Here is a 15,466-nt window from a genome sequence, read left to right as displayed (position 1 = left end):
ACAGAGTAAGGGAGGGTCAAGGCATCGTGTTAGCCCCGGAAGACTCAAGCCCTTCAGAAGGTGAGAAGAAGCTGGAGCTTGAAGAGGTCATGTAACTCACCCAAAGTCCCTGTAGCTCTCCTCTCTGACACCGCAACCACTGTTCCCAAGGTTTGCCTAGTCATGCCATAGCAAGAGTGCAGTAGCCCACAGTCTCACTCTCCACACCGCTGGCTGCTTCCTCCTGCCTGTGGAAGGACCGGAAGTTATCAGTGAACCTGGAGGGATGGTGGATGCCCCAGACCTCCAGGTGGACCCACCTGGAATGGGCAGGGAGGCTGTGTTGGTGGCCTAAGATGTTTCCAGCCCCTTTTCTTTCTTTCCCCGCAGGACTGTGGCTCCCTTGCACCCGAGGCCCTGGCTGGGTGGTACCCACAGTTATGGTCTTTGAGGGGTACCGCTGGGGCTTCTCTCCTTGGCACATCTGAGCAGCGGGGCTGGGCGTGTGTGCTGGGCTGACAGGAAGAGTTATCTGCAGACAGCCCCTCGGCCTGCCGGCTTTCTCCTCTGCAGTCCCCTCCTAATTCATTTTCCGCCTTTAATGTACTGTTGTGGAGCTTCCTCTCCCATTAGGGCCTGTAATGTGCACCGATTCCCTTCAGCTTGACTGCCCTTAATAGGCAGCGTAAATAGAATTTAGTGTGGCGTGCACTAACATCTCTATCCATTGTCCAGAGATTAAATACTTGCCACCGATGGTTCATGCATCATCAGCCTCGGGCCCTGTTTCATAGCTCCCAACCAAAGGAGGATATTAAATTAATTTGCAGGTTGCTTTAGCAAAACCTAACAGAAAAAACCTCCATAGGAGAAAGAGGGGGCTTGAGGTGTCTGCCTACCATCAATCACAGGTGGGGGTGGGAGTTATTAGAAACCAGGGATGGGGTCCTGTCTGTCCAGGGCTGGGTCCACGTGAGGGCTGCACTGCTTGGCTATCTGCTTCGATCATGGTCCCCAAGCCTTGGTCCATGGCCAGCCCTTCTTTCAGCTTTGGAATCTGTCTGAGGATTGAGAGAGGGATGGAGAAAGGGGTGTAGGAACTGGGGGTCTGAGTGCAGGATACAGCGGCTACTCACTCCTTCTTAGTGTGTGAAATGCCCTTGTTGTCCTGGTAAGGGAGATTCTGGAACCATTTTTTTAACCTTTTGAGATCCCTTGGCATTTCTTCTTATTGGGAGCTCTGCTGGCCGGCTGTGGAAGTCTGGGATGTGAAATCCAGACTGTGAGATAACAGGGCTGAGGGTCAGCATACATCCTGCTTCTGGGGTCCAGTCGAGGCACGTACCGGCCTATTTGCACTGGACGCTGGTCTGTGTCATGAGTCAGAAGAGACAGACCTGCAAACAGACAATGTTGATCCAGAATCCCTGTCTCGTGGGCTCTGCCTACCCGGAATCAAGGCACGGGGTAAGAGGAGGCAGGTCAGAGGGGTTTGGCTCACTTGAGCATGGTTGGAAGGGAAGATGCCCCCAGTTGGTGAATAGACCAAAGAGGACAGTCACTGTCCCAACAGGAATGGTGGATACAGGGCTAGCATGCTTCCGGCCTCCACACCGGTGCCCTGGCAGATGTCCCTAACCAATGCCTTTCCCAGGAGGCCTTAGTCACACAGCGCACAAAGGCAGCCACCACTACTGGCCTGTAGTTAGCACAGGAGAGTGCTACCTGGACTCTTGAGCTGCAGACAATCACGTGTAATCGGGGGCACCCCTGGCAGACTGAGTAAGACCACTCAGGATGACCGAGTTTGGCCCGAAAGCCCATTTTTCCTTAAGGGGACTGATGTGTGCACATGTGCGCAGTCGCTCAGACGTGTTTGACTCTCTCTGGCCCCACGGACTCTAGCCCGCCAGGCTCCTCTGTCCATGGGATTTTCCAGGCAAGAATACTGGAGTGTGGAGCCATTTCCTCTTACAGGGGATCTTCCCAACTCAGGGATCAAACCTGCGTCTCCTGCATTGGCAGGCAGATTCTTCACCACTGAGCCTCCTGGGAAGCCCACACGAATGGATAAAAACTGGCCAATTATTTGTTTAATTGCCAGCCAGGCTCTTGTTTCTTCCCAGGTTTGAGCAGTGTGGTGGATGTGGGGAGACTTCCCTGTCCTCAGATCTTAGCAGATGTTTCTAGTCCCTCACTCTACCCTTCCCTGCATCACGGGAACGTGGGTCCCTGTGGTTTTGGAGGCATGGTGAGGAGAGGGTGGGGTCCTCAGCGGCGGCGTGAGACTCCACTCTGGGCTGCCAGTTGCTCCCTGATGACCCCCTGCACCAGTGGCCTCTGCTCATGGTGGTTTATTAATAGCTTTTAACACAATCATTTGGACTAATTGAAAATGGGAGTGATGCTAATATGCCCCTTGCATTTCATTCCTCTTTTATTTCAAAAGATGCTAAAAGCATTTATCGAGTCGTTTCTGGGGAAAAGAAAGGAAAAGGTCTCCCCTCTGGCCATTGCAATGGTGTGGTCTCCTGCCAGCACCCTACACGGGAGTTCTTGTGGTTTATTAGTGTGATTTAAGGTGTCCAGGTGACCCCGTTATAAAGCCATCAGCGGGAGCTGCTCGGATAGAGCCTTGGCTCATTGGTAAGCTCTGCCTGGTCCTGATGGTGGAGAGTGGGTGGGACAGGATGAGGGCTTCACTCTGGCCCCTCTGTGTGGTTTGGGTGTGATGGTGGTACAGGCACCATTATGGGAATGAATTTTTTTTTTCTTGCTTTTTTATCTTTCCGGTTGGAATTTAAAGTCCTGGGAGAGTACCATCTTAGGTTAGTGCCCATCTCTTGGTCAAAGTGGACAGGTTGTTTTCCATTTGCCCTCGATCTTCCCCTGGTTCCTATCTCTACCCTCCCCTGAGCCCCAGAAGGTGACCTCCAGATTTGCATGTAAGCATCCCGCTGGACTTGGCCAATGGGAGGCAATGGAGGAGATCAGAGAGTGGAAGAAGACTGAGGTTGGGGTCTCTCTTCCTCACCCCCTTCCCTTTCTGGGTTGCACTGGCTCTGGCAGTCACTGTCCCTGTCGGACTCTATCTCCTGCCGGACAGTCTCTCTCCACAGTGCCAGCTGTCCAAGGAGGGGAACAACGTCCCCTGTGACGTCAGCCTCTTTTGTTTCCTTACACCATCTGTACTTGGACAACTGTCCGTTCATTAAATACTCCTTGTTTGTCCTGGGGCTTTGATCCCAGTTATCACAGTGGAAGATGATCACACTTCCTTGAAAAGAGATACTGATGTTATCCCAGTAAAGGAGAGTGGATGTAGGATGGCCCTCAAAGCTTCAACCATCCTTCATATTCTGGCCTTACTCTTGCCATAGACTGAGCCCTGGGTCTGACTTCTCCTTTCCCATGGATGTGTAGTTTTAAGGCTAAGGCTGAGAATGGCCCTGGGCTTACTCTGTCCCTGGCCATCTGGGGACTGATTCTCCTCAACCAAGTCTTCATCCAGCTACTGGTTCTCCAGCCCTCTTCCCAGCATGAGGACTGTGTGTCTGTGGCCCCAGCTGGGGACAGCTCTGGCTCCCCAGAAGTCATCTCCAGAACCACTCCACAAAAGCTTTACCTCCATCTATAGTTCCTTCTTAGACCCTTCCTAAGAGGGCCTATTCCAGTCTGAGCTCATCAGAATAAATACTGGGTTGGCCAGATATTTTGTTCAGGTTTTCCATCTTATGGAAAAATCTGAATGAACTTTTTGGTCAACCCAATGCTATGGCCTGGGAGCTGTTTCCAAAATCACTTCTACCCTCAGAGGATCAATGTTTGCCCTTGCCAAGACTTTCTGGCTGCAGAATAAGAGCAGGGCTTTCCAAGGAGATCCCTCTGATACCAACACAGGGGTGTGGATGAGCGGCTGGCTGTTGACCATGTAGCCATAGCTCAGGCTGTGGGTTGTGTGCACATACATGTGCCTGAAAGTGTGTGTGTGTGTGTGTGTGTGTGTGTGCGCGCGCGCAGGAGTGTGTGTTCTTGACAAGAGATCCTGTAGGAAGGGGAGAACTCACCAAAGGAAAGCTCTCTGGACTCATCTTCCAGGGAAAGGAGGTTCCTAGGACCCACCATCCTAGATCTTACCTCATCCTGGACTGGGGAGGCAACTGAAGATAAGATGAGAGCCCCCTTGGAGCAGAGAGAGGCTGGGTCCAGGTGCCAGATGCTGTGTTAAGCTCTAGAGGAAAAAGGTTGGACTTGGATACTGGCTAGTATCTACTCTACTATTTACTCCAGAGGTAACACTGGACTTGAATATTGGCTACTTCTAACTTGGCAGTGACTTTCAGGTCTTCTTGGGTTCTCAGTATCTTTATCCATAATGGGATCAACATCCTCAGACAGTCTTGAGATTCTGTGGTCCTCTGACTGGGGGAACCTGGGTTTCTCAGCCTTGGTGCCATTGGCATTTTGGGCTGGATAATTTTTTGCCATGGAGGACTGTCCTGTGCATTGTAGAATGTTTTACAGCATTGCTGGCTTCTACCTGTGGATGCCAGAGCACCCTGATCATCAAAAATATCTCTAGGCCTTGTCAAATGTCTCCTAGGGGGCACTGTTGTTACCCTGACTGAGAACCGCTGGTCTAGAATGATCGAAGCTCACCATATAACTTGGCCAGGAGTTTTCCCAGGGCTGTGTTAGTGAACAGACTTGGACTTGATTATGGGTCTTATGAGCCTGATTCTGAGGCCTGGGGCTCGGCCTGCCTTGTCCTAGCCTCACGAGGCAGTGGAATCACAATCTCAAGCCTTTCCAGCTGCAGGGACTGAGGGCTCATTTATTCTATGATCAGATAAGGTCTGAACCCGACAGCTGGACTCCCAGCCCTGTGGTAGATGACACAGTGAGGTCACACGGGCTAACAAGAGCAGAAAACCATTTCCTTTCCTCCTTCCCCAGGGTGAAGGGGCAAGGGGAGGAATGGTGTTTTCTGAGGCCTGTGGGGGTCAGAGTTTTGGAACCCCTCCTCCAGCCCCCACCTAGACCCGTGGCTGGAGAGGAAAGCAGCCATGGCTAGAATCCCTAAGGGCCCCTAGTCTTGGGCAGTGCTTTCCATTGCTGGAAGCCAGCTCCCAGCTGGAGGGCAAGGGAGCTCCTCAAGCATCAAGTGCAAGGGAGGGCATCGAGCGTCCCAGGGAAGGTTGGAGATTAGACGTGGACAGCAGATGGGGGTGGGAAGGACAATTGTTAGGAAAAGGAACTCATGGATATTTGTCCAATGCTTAGAATAGCCCTTAGCATATAGTAAGCATTTGCTAAATGAAGCCTTGTGCTAGACTCTGGGTACAACGCACATTAAATAAACCTCTGCAGCCTCTCCTAGGCCCAGGGCTGGGCTCCCCTCTGGGAAGGTGCCAGGCTCTTCCTTTGGAGTTGTGAGAACAGCCTGGGTAGGCTGTGGTTGGCCCCCACAGGGAGACCTTAGCTCAGGATGTACCCCTCCCCTCCCTTACAGAAGTAGCCATGGAAGCTCAGCTTGGGCCTCTCCACCGGTGCCTGACACAGTCATCTGGATTCACCCACGCTTCCCTTGGCCCTGCCCCGTCTCCCCCACCTCTCCTGGTTCCTTTTGGTTTTGACCTCACAAGTGGGCCAGGACCCGGGAGGCCTCGAAGGCCCCGTCTGGGGAGAAAGGTGGCCCAGGCTCCGCCGTGCCCTCAGTCTCCTTGGCACTGACATTTTCATGATGCACAGAAGGGATTGTCCTCTGCTTTTGTGAGTCCCTTTCGTGCAGCCCTGCAGATATGGGATGGGGAGCCACGTCATGGCTCCTGTGGGGCTTGAGGTCCTAGCTGCCTACAGGAGTGCCCTCTCAAGGGACCTAGGGTCAGAGGGGTTGCCAGAAAAGCAGGGAGAGGCAGAGGGAGTGAGGAGGCAGCATCTCATGAGCTTTCATGCTTCATCCTTCATGGCTCCAACCATAGGTTGCCTTGCAGGTGGAAGACAGGCTTCTCCTACTCCTGGGGCCTATCACCAGGAAGAGATCTGGAGATGCTGTGAGCTGGAACCTGAGCCCCTTTCTGCTCAGATCTGACAGAGGCATTGGAGGTGGGGGCTGGGCTCAGAGAGGGGAAGGTTCCTGGTCCTTTCACCTCCCCACCCCATCCTCCATCCACAACACCCCCACCTCCTCCATCCACAACAAGCCTCCATTTGGGCTTGTTTCCTGTGTCTAGTGGGCTCCTGGGAGCCCTGGATACTCTTGCAGATCCAGCTTGTCCTGACTCTCCACCTAGTGTTGCTGGATATGATAAAGGATGCTGGGACTTCCCTGATGGTCCAGTGGTTAAGTCTTCCCATTCCAATATAGGGAGGGTGGGTTTGATCCCTGGTTGGGGAGTTAGGATCCCACATGCCTCATGGCCAAAAATATAAAACAGAAGTAACATTATAACAAATTCAATAATGACTTTAAAAAATGGTCTACATCAATCAATCAATAAAGGAGCCAAATTAGAACTGATTTTGGATAAAACAATGAATCATTGTTTAGCATAAGTATATCCCAAATGTTGCACGGGGCATATTTATGCTTGACAATGACTTGTTATTTATCTGATATCCACATGTAACTGGGTGTTCTGTTTTTTTTGTTTTTTTTTAATCTGTTTTGCTTAATCTGATAATCTTGCCCCCACAGTCTCTGGCCTACTTACCGTCCCCCTACTGGCCCCCAGAAGTGGGGATTTCATGACATCCTCCTCTTCCTCCATGGCTCCCTTACAAGTGAGGTCCAGGATCTGAGCTCAAAGAGCTCTGGAGAGGGGCCATTTCAGATCCAGGGCTGGTAGGCTGAGACCTTGGCCTTCGTTGCTATGTAGGCTTCTCTCTAGCTGCGGTGAGCGGGGGCTACTCTCTAGTTGCAGTGCCCAGGCTTCTCATTGAGGGGGCTTCTCTTGTTGCAGAGCACGGGCTCCAGGGCGCGGGGTTCAGCAGCTGCAGCACATGAGCTCGGTAGTTGCGGCTCCCCGGCTCTAGAGCACAGGCTCAACAGTTGTGGTGCGGGGGCTTGTTTGCTCTGTTGCCTGTGGGATCTTCCCAGATCAGGGATTGAGCCCGTGTCTCCCACATTGGCAGGAGATTCTTTACCACTGAGCCAGCAGGGAAGCCCTCTGGTTGGCGTTTGTCAGGTTGGGGTGGTGGAAGCGTGTGGAATGGGGCTGGATACTGCACAGACTCTTGAGCTCCGACAGCACAATGACCCTTCGAGCTGCAACCAGCATGGGAGGTCTGAGCTTATGCAGACTCTGCGTTTAGCACTGGACTTGCCTTATTTCATTCACCCTCCCACAGTTCTGCGAGGCTGGCACCGAAAGTATCTGTGTAATATAGGAAATCAAGGCACAGAGAGGTTACCGGGGCTCGGGCTTCTTGTTTTCCCAGGGTATCATCAGGCCTGGGGTCACTGCAGGGCGGGGGCCGCAGCTCAGGAAAGAGGCTGTCTTGGGAACATTTTTGCATGCCCCCACCCCCCGCCCCATGCAGCTGTGTAATGAGCCCACATCTGTTCCCACCACATGTTGCTCAGTGCTACGCAGATGTAAAGTCTCAATTTTTCTAATTAGCAGCAACACGAAGTCTATCTTCATTTTCTCCTCCCCTCCCTCTAATAAACGTGATATTAACAAGGTTACACGTCTGCGTTTTTGCTGGTGTAATTGAATCAGGTTGCAGATTTGATTAGTGGGTGTGGGGCGCTGGGGTCTGGTCAGGCTGAGGGGCTGGGGGAAGGAAGGGTCTGGGTCCCAGCCATGGATGGACCTCAGGACGGAGAGAAAGAAGGAGAGAGAAGAAAGCGAGAGAGAGAGAGAAAGGAGGGAGAGGGGGAAGAAGAGAAGAAGAGGAAAGAGACAAGGAGAGAGTGGGAGAGACAAAGACAGACGAAGATGGGTAGTGGATGGAGAAAGAGATGGAGAATAAAAAGAGAATAATAGGGGAGAGAGACAAAGATGCAATGAGATGGAGGGGAATACAGAGGGAGAAAGATACATACAGACACACACCCAGAGCACATGAGCAAGCAAGAGACAAAGGGGGAGAGGAAGACAGAGATGCTAAAGGTCAAGGAGGACAAAGCAGAGAGGCAGGTACCACCGGGCCCCTGCTCAGAACTTTCTGCAGAGGTACCTGGGCAGAACCCACCTCTGGAGGGCCTGGATTGAGGTGGGACAGGCAGCCAGAGCACCCCCCACCCCCTCATACCCCCATCTGAGCCTGAGAGCTGCAGGCAGGAGGAGGGGCCCTGAATCTGGGTGCCCGAGGGCCAGTCAACTCCCTGAACTGGGCCTCACTTTCTCCATCTGTTAAAAGTGGTCTGCATCAGGACTTCCCTGGCAGTCCAGTGCTTGAGACTCTGTGATCCCAATACAGGGGATACAGGTTCGATCCCCAGTCAGGGAACTAAGATGCTGCATGCCGAAAGGCCAAAAAACAACAATAACAAAAAAGCCAAAAAAAAACAACAACAAAAAAGAAAGAAAACAAGTGGTCTGGATCACAGACTCAGAGAATGAACTTATGGTTTCCAGGGGGGAAGGATAGCAGGTAGGGATAGTTAGGGAGTTTGGGACCAACATGTATACACTGGTATATTTAAAATGGATAATCAACAAGGTCCTACAGTACAGTACAGTGAATTCTGCTCAATGTTATGTGGCAGTGTGGATGGGAGGCGAGTTTAGGGGAGAATGGATACATGTATATATATATGGCTGACTCCCTTTGCAGTCCCCCTGAAACTATCACAACCTTGTTAATTGACTATATTCTAATACAAAATGCAAAATGAAATAAAATAGATAACCAACAAGGACCTACTGTATAGCTCAGGAAACTCCACTCAATATAATGTAATAACCTAATGGGAAAAGAATTTGAAAAATAATAGATTTTTACATTTGTATGTAGTTTTAAAAAGTGGTCTGCAGGTCCCACTCCCTGCCCTGAAAATCTAAGGTTCTCTGGAGCTGTCCCCGACTCTGCTTTGACTGGGAAACCTCACTTACAAGAGCCTCATGATTCATGACTCCAGCCCAGAGGATCTCTACAAGTATCTCTCACCTAGGGGTCCCCTGGACAGAACTGAGGTGGGGGAGTTGGTAAACCAGTGTCTGGAATGGAATCCCCTGGCCTCCAGTGGGCCTCCAAACCCTCCAAATTGCACCCCTCTAGGCACCCCCACACTTTCAGTGGCTTCACATAGGACAGTCCAACGCTTGGGGTCACGCAGTCTCTGCCCCGCCTGTCCACCATCCTCACAGTCCTCCATCCTGGACCACTGACTGTTCCCAGAGCATCCCACGTTCTTTCATACCCTCAAGCCTTCACTCCTGCAGTTCCCTCCGTCTGGAATGCCCTTCCCAACTTCCTTACCTTGTCCTCTGTCAACTCAGCTCAAATGTCCTTCTTACCTGGGCCTTGCCCTGATGGACCCAGGAACTGGCTTCTTCTTCTTGTGATCGCATGTTCTTTGCCTTTTATCACAGCGTCAGATTTATTTATGTGACTGCTTCTACTCACCGTTTTCCCCAGTTGCACCTGGCCAGTGTTTAGTAGGCACTTTGTGTGTGTGTTTGTGAAAGTGTGATCAGGTGTGTGGATGTACAAGTGATGGTGTGTGTGGGAGGAGGGCTGTGGCAGGGCTGTATTCCTGCTGTGACAATTTCTCCTGCTGATGACTCAGTCCCCAGGGCCTCGGGAGGCGCTGAGAAACTTCTGTCAAGGGGCAGTGGCTTTTCCCCCTTCGCTTAAATGAGATATGAATAATTGATTCGGCTCCTGAATAATTAATCAGATATTCAATAAGGAAAGTAATTGTTTGCCACATCCCTCATGGATGGTCGGGCTCAGCCGCCGCCCCACTCTGGGTGGGAGGCTGGCGGGGGGCTATGGGCCCATAAGGAGTCCAGTGCCAGCTGGGGGGAGGTCACCTTGTCCAGCCCTTCTGGCACGCCTGTCTGGCTCACTGTCTCCCGGGAGGCCACTGCCTGCCTCCACGTGCCAGCCAAGACCTGGGTCTTACGTCCTCTCACTCAAGTGTCCAATGGCCCCTGTGCCTCCCAGCTCTGCAGGGGGCCCCCTCATTGGATGCTCTTCCCTCCGGATGCCGTCCCGTCCAGTGGATGCTCTGGCCCGGGGGCTGGCCAAGGGGACTGTGGGCAGGTCTCATGTTCCCTCCTTCACCTTCATACCACTGCAAGCCTGGGTGGCATTGCCCACTTTCTGTGCCATGGGGCCAGGTGGGGACATGCCGGTGGTGCACTAAACACGGCTCTCTGCCATGGAAAAGCCAGGAGGAGGATCTCTGAGTGGGGGTCTCATGCGCCTCCTTGGGCTTGCCCTTCTTCCAGAGAGCCGTCTTCTTCTAGGTCCCCTATGGGACCCTGTACCCGCCTCTTAGGGACCCCGACTTGCCGACCCCCTGCCTGGAGTGTATTTCCCTCTGTTTCGAGGAATGGCTCCCCTTGTCACTCCAGCCAGTGGTGATGGCCTTGGACACTCCAGGGCTCACTGAACAATTTAGGGGTGCCCTGGGGCCCCAGGTCTGTCCTCAGCTGGGTGAGTCCCCTTGGGATTTTATGAGTTGCAGGTAGTTGCACGTACTTCTGTGTGTCAGACCAAATGCACTTATGCATGCCACACAGACCACCCAACCCACTCAAATACACACAGCAGACACATATACCTTACACAACGCACCAACATACACATCGCACACGTACAAATGCACCCCCACACAGAAACATACACCCTACACACCACCCACATCACACGAACCACACACACACATATCAGACACACATACAGATACACACATAACACAATAATACACACGCCACACGCACCGTGTAGGCAAATGGAAACACACACCACATACACCAGACCTACCTGGGAGTGAGAACAGGCTCATTTTTCCCGGCCTCCAATTCTTCGCGGCCACTTCCCCAGGCAGACAAGGCCAAGTGCTGGGCTCACTGCTCCAGGAGGGGCCTGAGAATGCTCGTTCTCTGAGCCCAAGGCAGGGAGGGCTCGGGGCTACAGACAGAGATAAAACCAGTGTGTGGGACTGACATTTACATGCTATTGGTTAGGCATAGAATAGATAACTCATGAGAGCCACCTGTATAGCACAGGGAACGCCACACAATGATTAGCAGTGACCTAAATGGGAAGGAAATCCAAAAAGAGGGGATATAGCTATATGTGTGGCTGATTTTCTTTGTTGTATAGCAGAAACTAACACAAGACTATAAAGCAACTATACTCCAACTGGAAAAAAGCCCAGTGTGTGGAGTGGATCCCAGCTCAGCTAAGAAGGGAAGGGGACCTAGGTGAGCGGAGAGAAAGAGCCTGAGGGGTTTCGATGTGTATACGTGTGCGTGTGTGTGTGTAGAGCTGTGTGTATGTCTCCACACGTGTGCACCCTGGGTCCCTCGGGTGGGACAGCAGCCCAGCAGCCCCCCACTCACCTCCCAGAGGCCTCGCCTCTCCCATTGCTCTCTGATCTGTGTGTTTCCTTCAGGGCAGGGTTGCAAAGTCACTGCTGTCATCCTGGGAGACCCCTGGGTGTCCCCCTGTGAATACATGGATTATGCCTGCTCGCCCAGCTTTGCCAGGCACATGCACAGATGGCCTTGTTGGGAGGCTCATGGTGGGTGGGTGGCTGGGGCTGGGCATCAGATTCTGGCTGGAGGCAGAGGGGCAGCTGGCTGGGCGGCTGGGGATTTGCATGGATGCTACTGACCAAAGGCCCCTGGGCTGTGCCCTGCCCAAATCACTCAGGGTCTGTATTAGATTGTGCTGGGGACCTCACAAGGTGACTGTCAATTGAAAATGGCACAATTTGACCGATGATAAAACTTAGCATAAGTAGTCAGGGATTTGTCCTCTCAACCAGCCACCAGGAGTGTCCCGGAATAAAAGAAAAATCAACTTTCAGGGTACCCTTTAGCCCCAGTTTAGGTATGGCAGGTGTCCCCCAGCCTTCCCCCCAAACCTGCCATTATGGGACAGTCTTGGACAAAGAATCTTTCTTGGCAGAAGTTTCATGGAAATCCTCAATGACAGCTCTGATCCCAGTCACCTGGCTCTTTTCATGGGCGATGGTAGTCTGTCCAGCTGAACAGAGCAGTGGATATTTGAGGCACTTGTTTTATCTAGGAAAGAGGATTGGGGGCGGGTGGTCAGGTGGGCCTGGTGGATCCTGAGGTCCGATTCTATAGAGGATGCTACTGATGTCTTACTCTGTATCCCCTGGGCTGACCAGAGTCCACCTGTGGCTGCAGGTAGTTCTGTTGTACGAAGGGGGACCCCTTCCAGGGCCTGAAACTGGGCTCTTGTCTAACATTCGGAAATGAATTGTCCGAGGAGACACATGTGCTGACAAAGCAAGAGATTTTATTGGAAAGGGCACCCGGGTGGAGAGCAGGAGGGTGAGGGAACCCAGGAGAACTGCTCTGCCGCCTGGCTCACAGTCTTGGGTTTTATGGTGATGGGGTTAGTTTCCGGGTGGCCTTTGGCCAATCATTCTAATTCAGAGTCTTTCCTGGTGGCGCACGCATCACTCAGCCAAGATGGATGCTAGCAAGACGGATTCTGGGAAGTGGACGGACACACGGTATCTCCTTTCGACCTTTCCCGAACTCTTCTGGTTGGTGGTGGCTTATTAGTTCTGTATTTCTCATCAGGATCTCCTGTCATAAAACTCATGCAAATGGTTACTATGGTGCCTGGCCAGGGTGGGCGGTTTCAATCAGTGTGCTTCCCCTAAGAGTTCCTTGGTCCCTTAAGCCCTATGTCTCTCTTTTTCTAGGTTTGGAGCTCTCCCTGGTCCCCCAGGAACCTGTCCAGCCTCGAACAGAAGGTTCCAGAGATGTGCTCAATGACATGTTGGGGGCATGGTTTTTCTTTATCACTTGGGCTTTCTTGGTTCACCTAATAAACCACCTCATGGTGTATCCTTGACTTGGGGACTCCATTTATGGGAACCCAATCTAAGATAGGCCTTACGTGCTCCAGGGCTAAGGGGAGGAGAGAGGGGGTCCTGAGCCTGTCCCTCATGCCTCCTTGACTCCCTCTCTCTGTGTTACTTCTGAGAGTTCAGATTCTAGGTGTCCTGCTTCTGACCCCAGGAATAATATCAATACCCAGAGAGCAGAATGCTTTTGCATCTGAGCTTCTGTCCCCATCAGTAGAGCAAAAACCTTTTGCTAGGCTTTGAGTCTCCAGTTTTGATTTGAAAGAAGACAGTCAGTGGAGCTAAAGCAGTTTGCATTCCCCAAGGTGATCATTTCTCCCAGGCTTGTTCTCATCCAAGTGTCAATAGTAACATATCTCAATGGTCCAAATTCCTAGAGGGGCTTTTAAAAACCCTTTCAACTATTTTGACAACCCATGTCTGGCTGTCCCCTCTGATTCCAGCTGAAATTTACTGGAAAGTCTCAGTGTTCGCTTGTATGGATGGCTGGTACCTTTCACTGCCCACGGTGGTGCTGCCTCTTTGTTAGGACTGCTGCCTGTGCCTATGAAGTTTGCATGCTGCTCAGCTCCAGAGAGGGCCATTTACACAGCATGTGACATGAATGACAACCCCCTAGACTTGCACAGTGTACAGCCTGAACAACTGTACACAACACCCCTGCTCTGGAAAACAGCAGGCTGTGCTCTCTGGCTCTTGTCTGTACTCTACTTATGCTTGGATTCCTGTTCTGGTGTGGCTCCTGACAGGAGGAGAAGACAGCAACTTATATTCTGATGCCTGGACTTGGTCAAAATCCTCTCTCGAGGCTTGGAGTCCGAAGCATTTGCTGTTGCTATGTACAGGAGGTTGGAGGATCAGAGGAAGCAGGGGCTAGAGAGTGATCAGAAGGTGACCAGCCCCTCGACCCTGAGGTCAGGGAACATTTTTTAGCATTGACCTTTCAGAGCCCTCTCACCTGCTTAGAGCAGCCTCAGACCCTTGGTCCCATTTCTGAAGCCTGGGGTTGTCCCTGACTCTCTTACTCTCCTTGGATCCCAGAGGGCAGACCTCCTGCCTGGCCTTTTTCAGATTTGCCAAGACCAGGAGGCCCTTGGAAACATTTAGCAGAAAACCTGGCTCCTGGAACATTCCAGAAGTGAAGGATGCCAAAAAAGGCGGATGGCAGTATTGAAATCAGCCAGAGGAACTGCCACCCAGGACCTAAGCTCTGGGTTATTTATGCACGTTCAGAAATGGCTTCTTGCATCCGGGCGCAATCCAATGATGTGTCAATGAAGCCTCCCCATGCCCCCTGGCCCTACCCTGCCTCTGATAACATTTACAGTAAATCTATTGCACTGACCATTAAATCCGAGGCCGCCCCGAGCGATCGCTTCAATGGGGCGCTGACGGGCCGCGAGTTAATAATAACGCAGACGCTAACCTGTTTATTGATTTGCTTTTTGTTCCCTTCATCCTCGCTCACTCCTTCTCGCTCTCCGAGGAGAAATCTTGGAATCAGTAATCAGGTGACAGCCTCGCCCCCTCCGGTTCCCAGCCATGTCATCCTGCTTAAACTCTCCGAGATAAATGAGCCCTACCTCACTGGCCCCTGCCAGCCACTCACTCTCCAGTTATTCAGCACAAGATGCCGCATCTGTCACTGGAGCCAGCAGACAGAAAAAAACATTAACACAGACGTGAAAAGCTTTTAACTTGGACAAGAGGAGCGCAGCAAAGTTTTATATTTAGCTCCTCCAGCAAAGGCCATGGTCCATCCATTAGGGTGGCTTGTCAGGCCTGGGGACCACGGACCGCACGTCGGCTCAGGATGACCAACACCTTGTCCTTGGGGGCTGAGGAAAGGACCCACGTTGTGGGGGCGGGGGGCTCTGTTTCTGGGTTAAAATAGAGATTTTTAACCTCTGTTTAAAGATTTTTTGATGCGGCCTCACATAAAACTGACCCGTTTTGTGGCCACGCTGTTGCCAATATCCACAAATAAGACAAATCTTTTTATGGAAGCCTGAAAAACTAACAAAGAAAGGGTTGCTTCTCACGAGGTGAAACGTAAGCCTTCCCAATAAAAGGGGGGGCACTATTGTTTAGTTTCTCCTCAAGAGTCAATCGTTTCAGGCTGCGGGTTCCTGACCTCCCCTCCCCTCCTCCCTCTTCTCCCGTTCCCTTTTTCCTTCTTCTCTGCCTCTGTCTCCCTCTCTTCACAAACCACCTCCCAACTCTGAAGCTGAGCCCTTGCTGGCTCTTGCCACTTCTCACCTTCTCCTGAATTTATCTTCTCTTTCCTCAAGAGAGGATTTTTAGAAATAAAGAAATAACGTGTTTCTCAGCATTCTTGGATCCCCCACCCCTCACGCTTTCCCTCAGTTGGCACAGGCTGAGTTCCCCTCTGCAAGCTGGGATGGAAAGGCAGTGAGTGTGCATCTATGAATATATAAGCACGCACGCGCACAC

At 51.8% G+C, this 15,466-nt stretch overlaps 1 long non-coding RNA gene across 1 annotated transcript in view; it reads left to right on the top strand.

The window, feature by feature from the left end:
- The window catches only part of LOC122448827, a 163,451-nt gene extending 150,465 nt beyond the window's left edge, over positions 1-12,986 (top strand). Inside the window, exon 3 of the long non-coding RNA XR_006271777.1 lies at positions 12,848-12,986. This is a non-coding gene — a long non-coding RNA (uncharacterized LOC122448827). The remainder of the gene's footprint in view (positions 1-12,847) is intronic.
- Positions 12,987-15,466: the final 2,480 nt, after the last annotated feature.

This window comes from Cervus canadensis, chromosome 10, assembly GCF_019320065.1.
Source record: "Cervus canadensis isolate Bull #8, Minnesota chromosome 10, ASM1932006v1, whole genome shotgun sequence".
NCBI lineage: Eukaryota > Metazoa > Chordata > Mammalia > Artiodactyla > Cervidae > Cervus > Cervus canadensis.
Note: the sequence above shows the minus strand (reverse complement) of the source record. Positions and strands in the feature narration are given on the sequence as shown.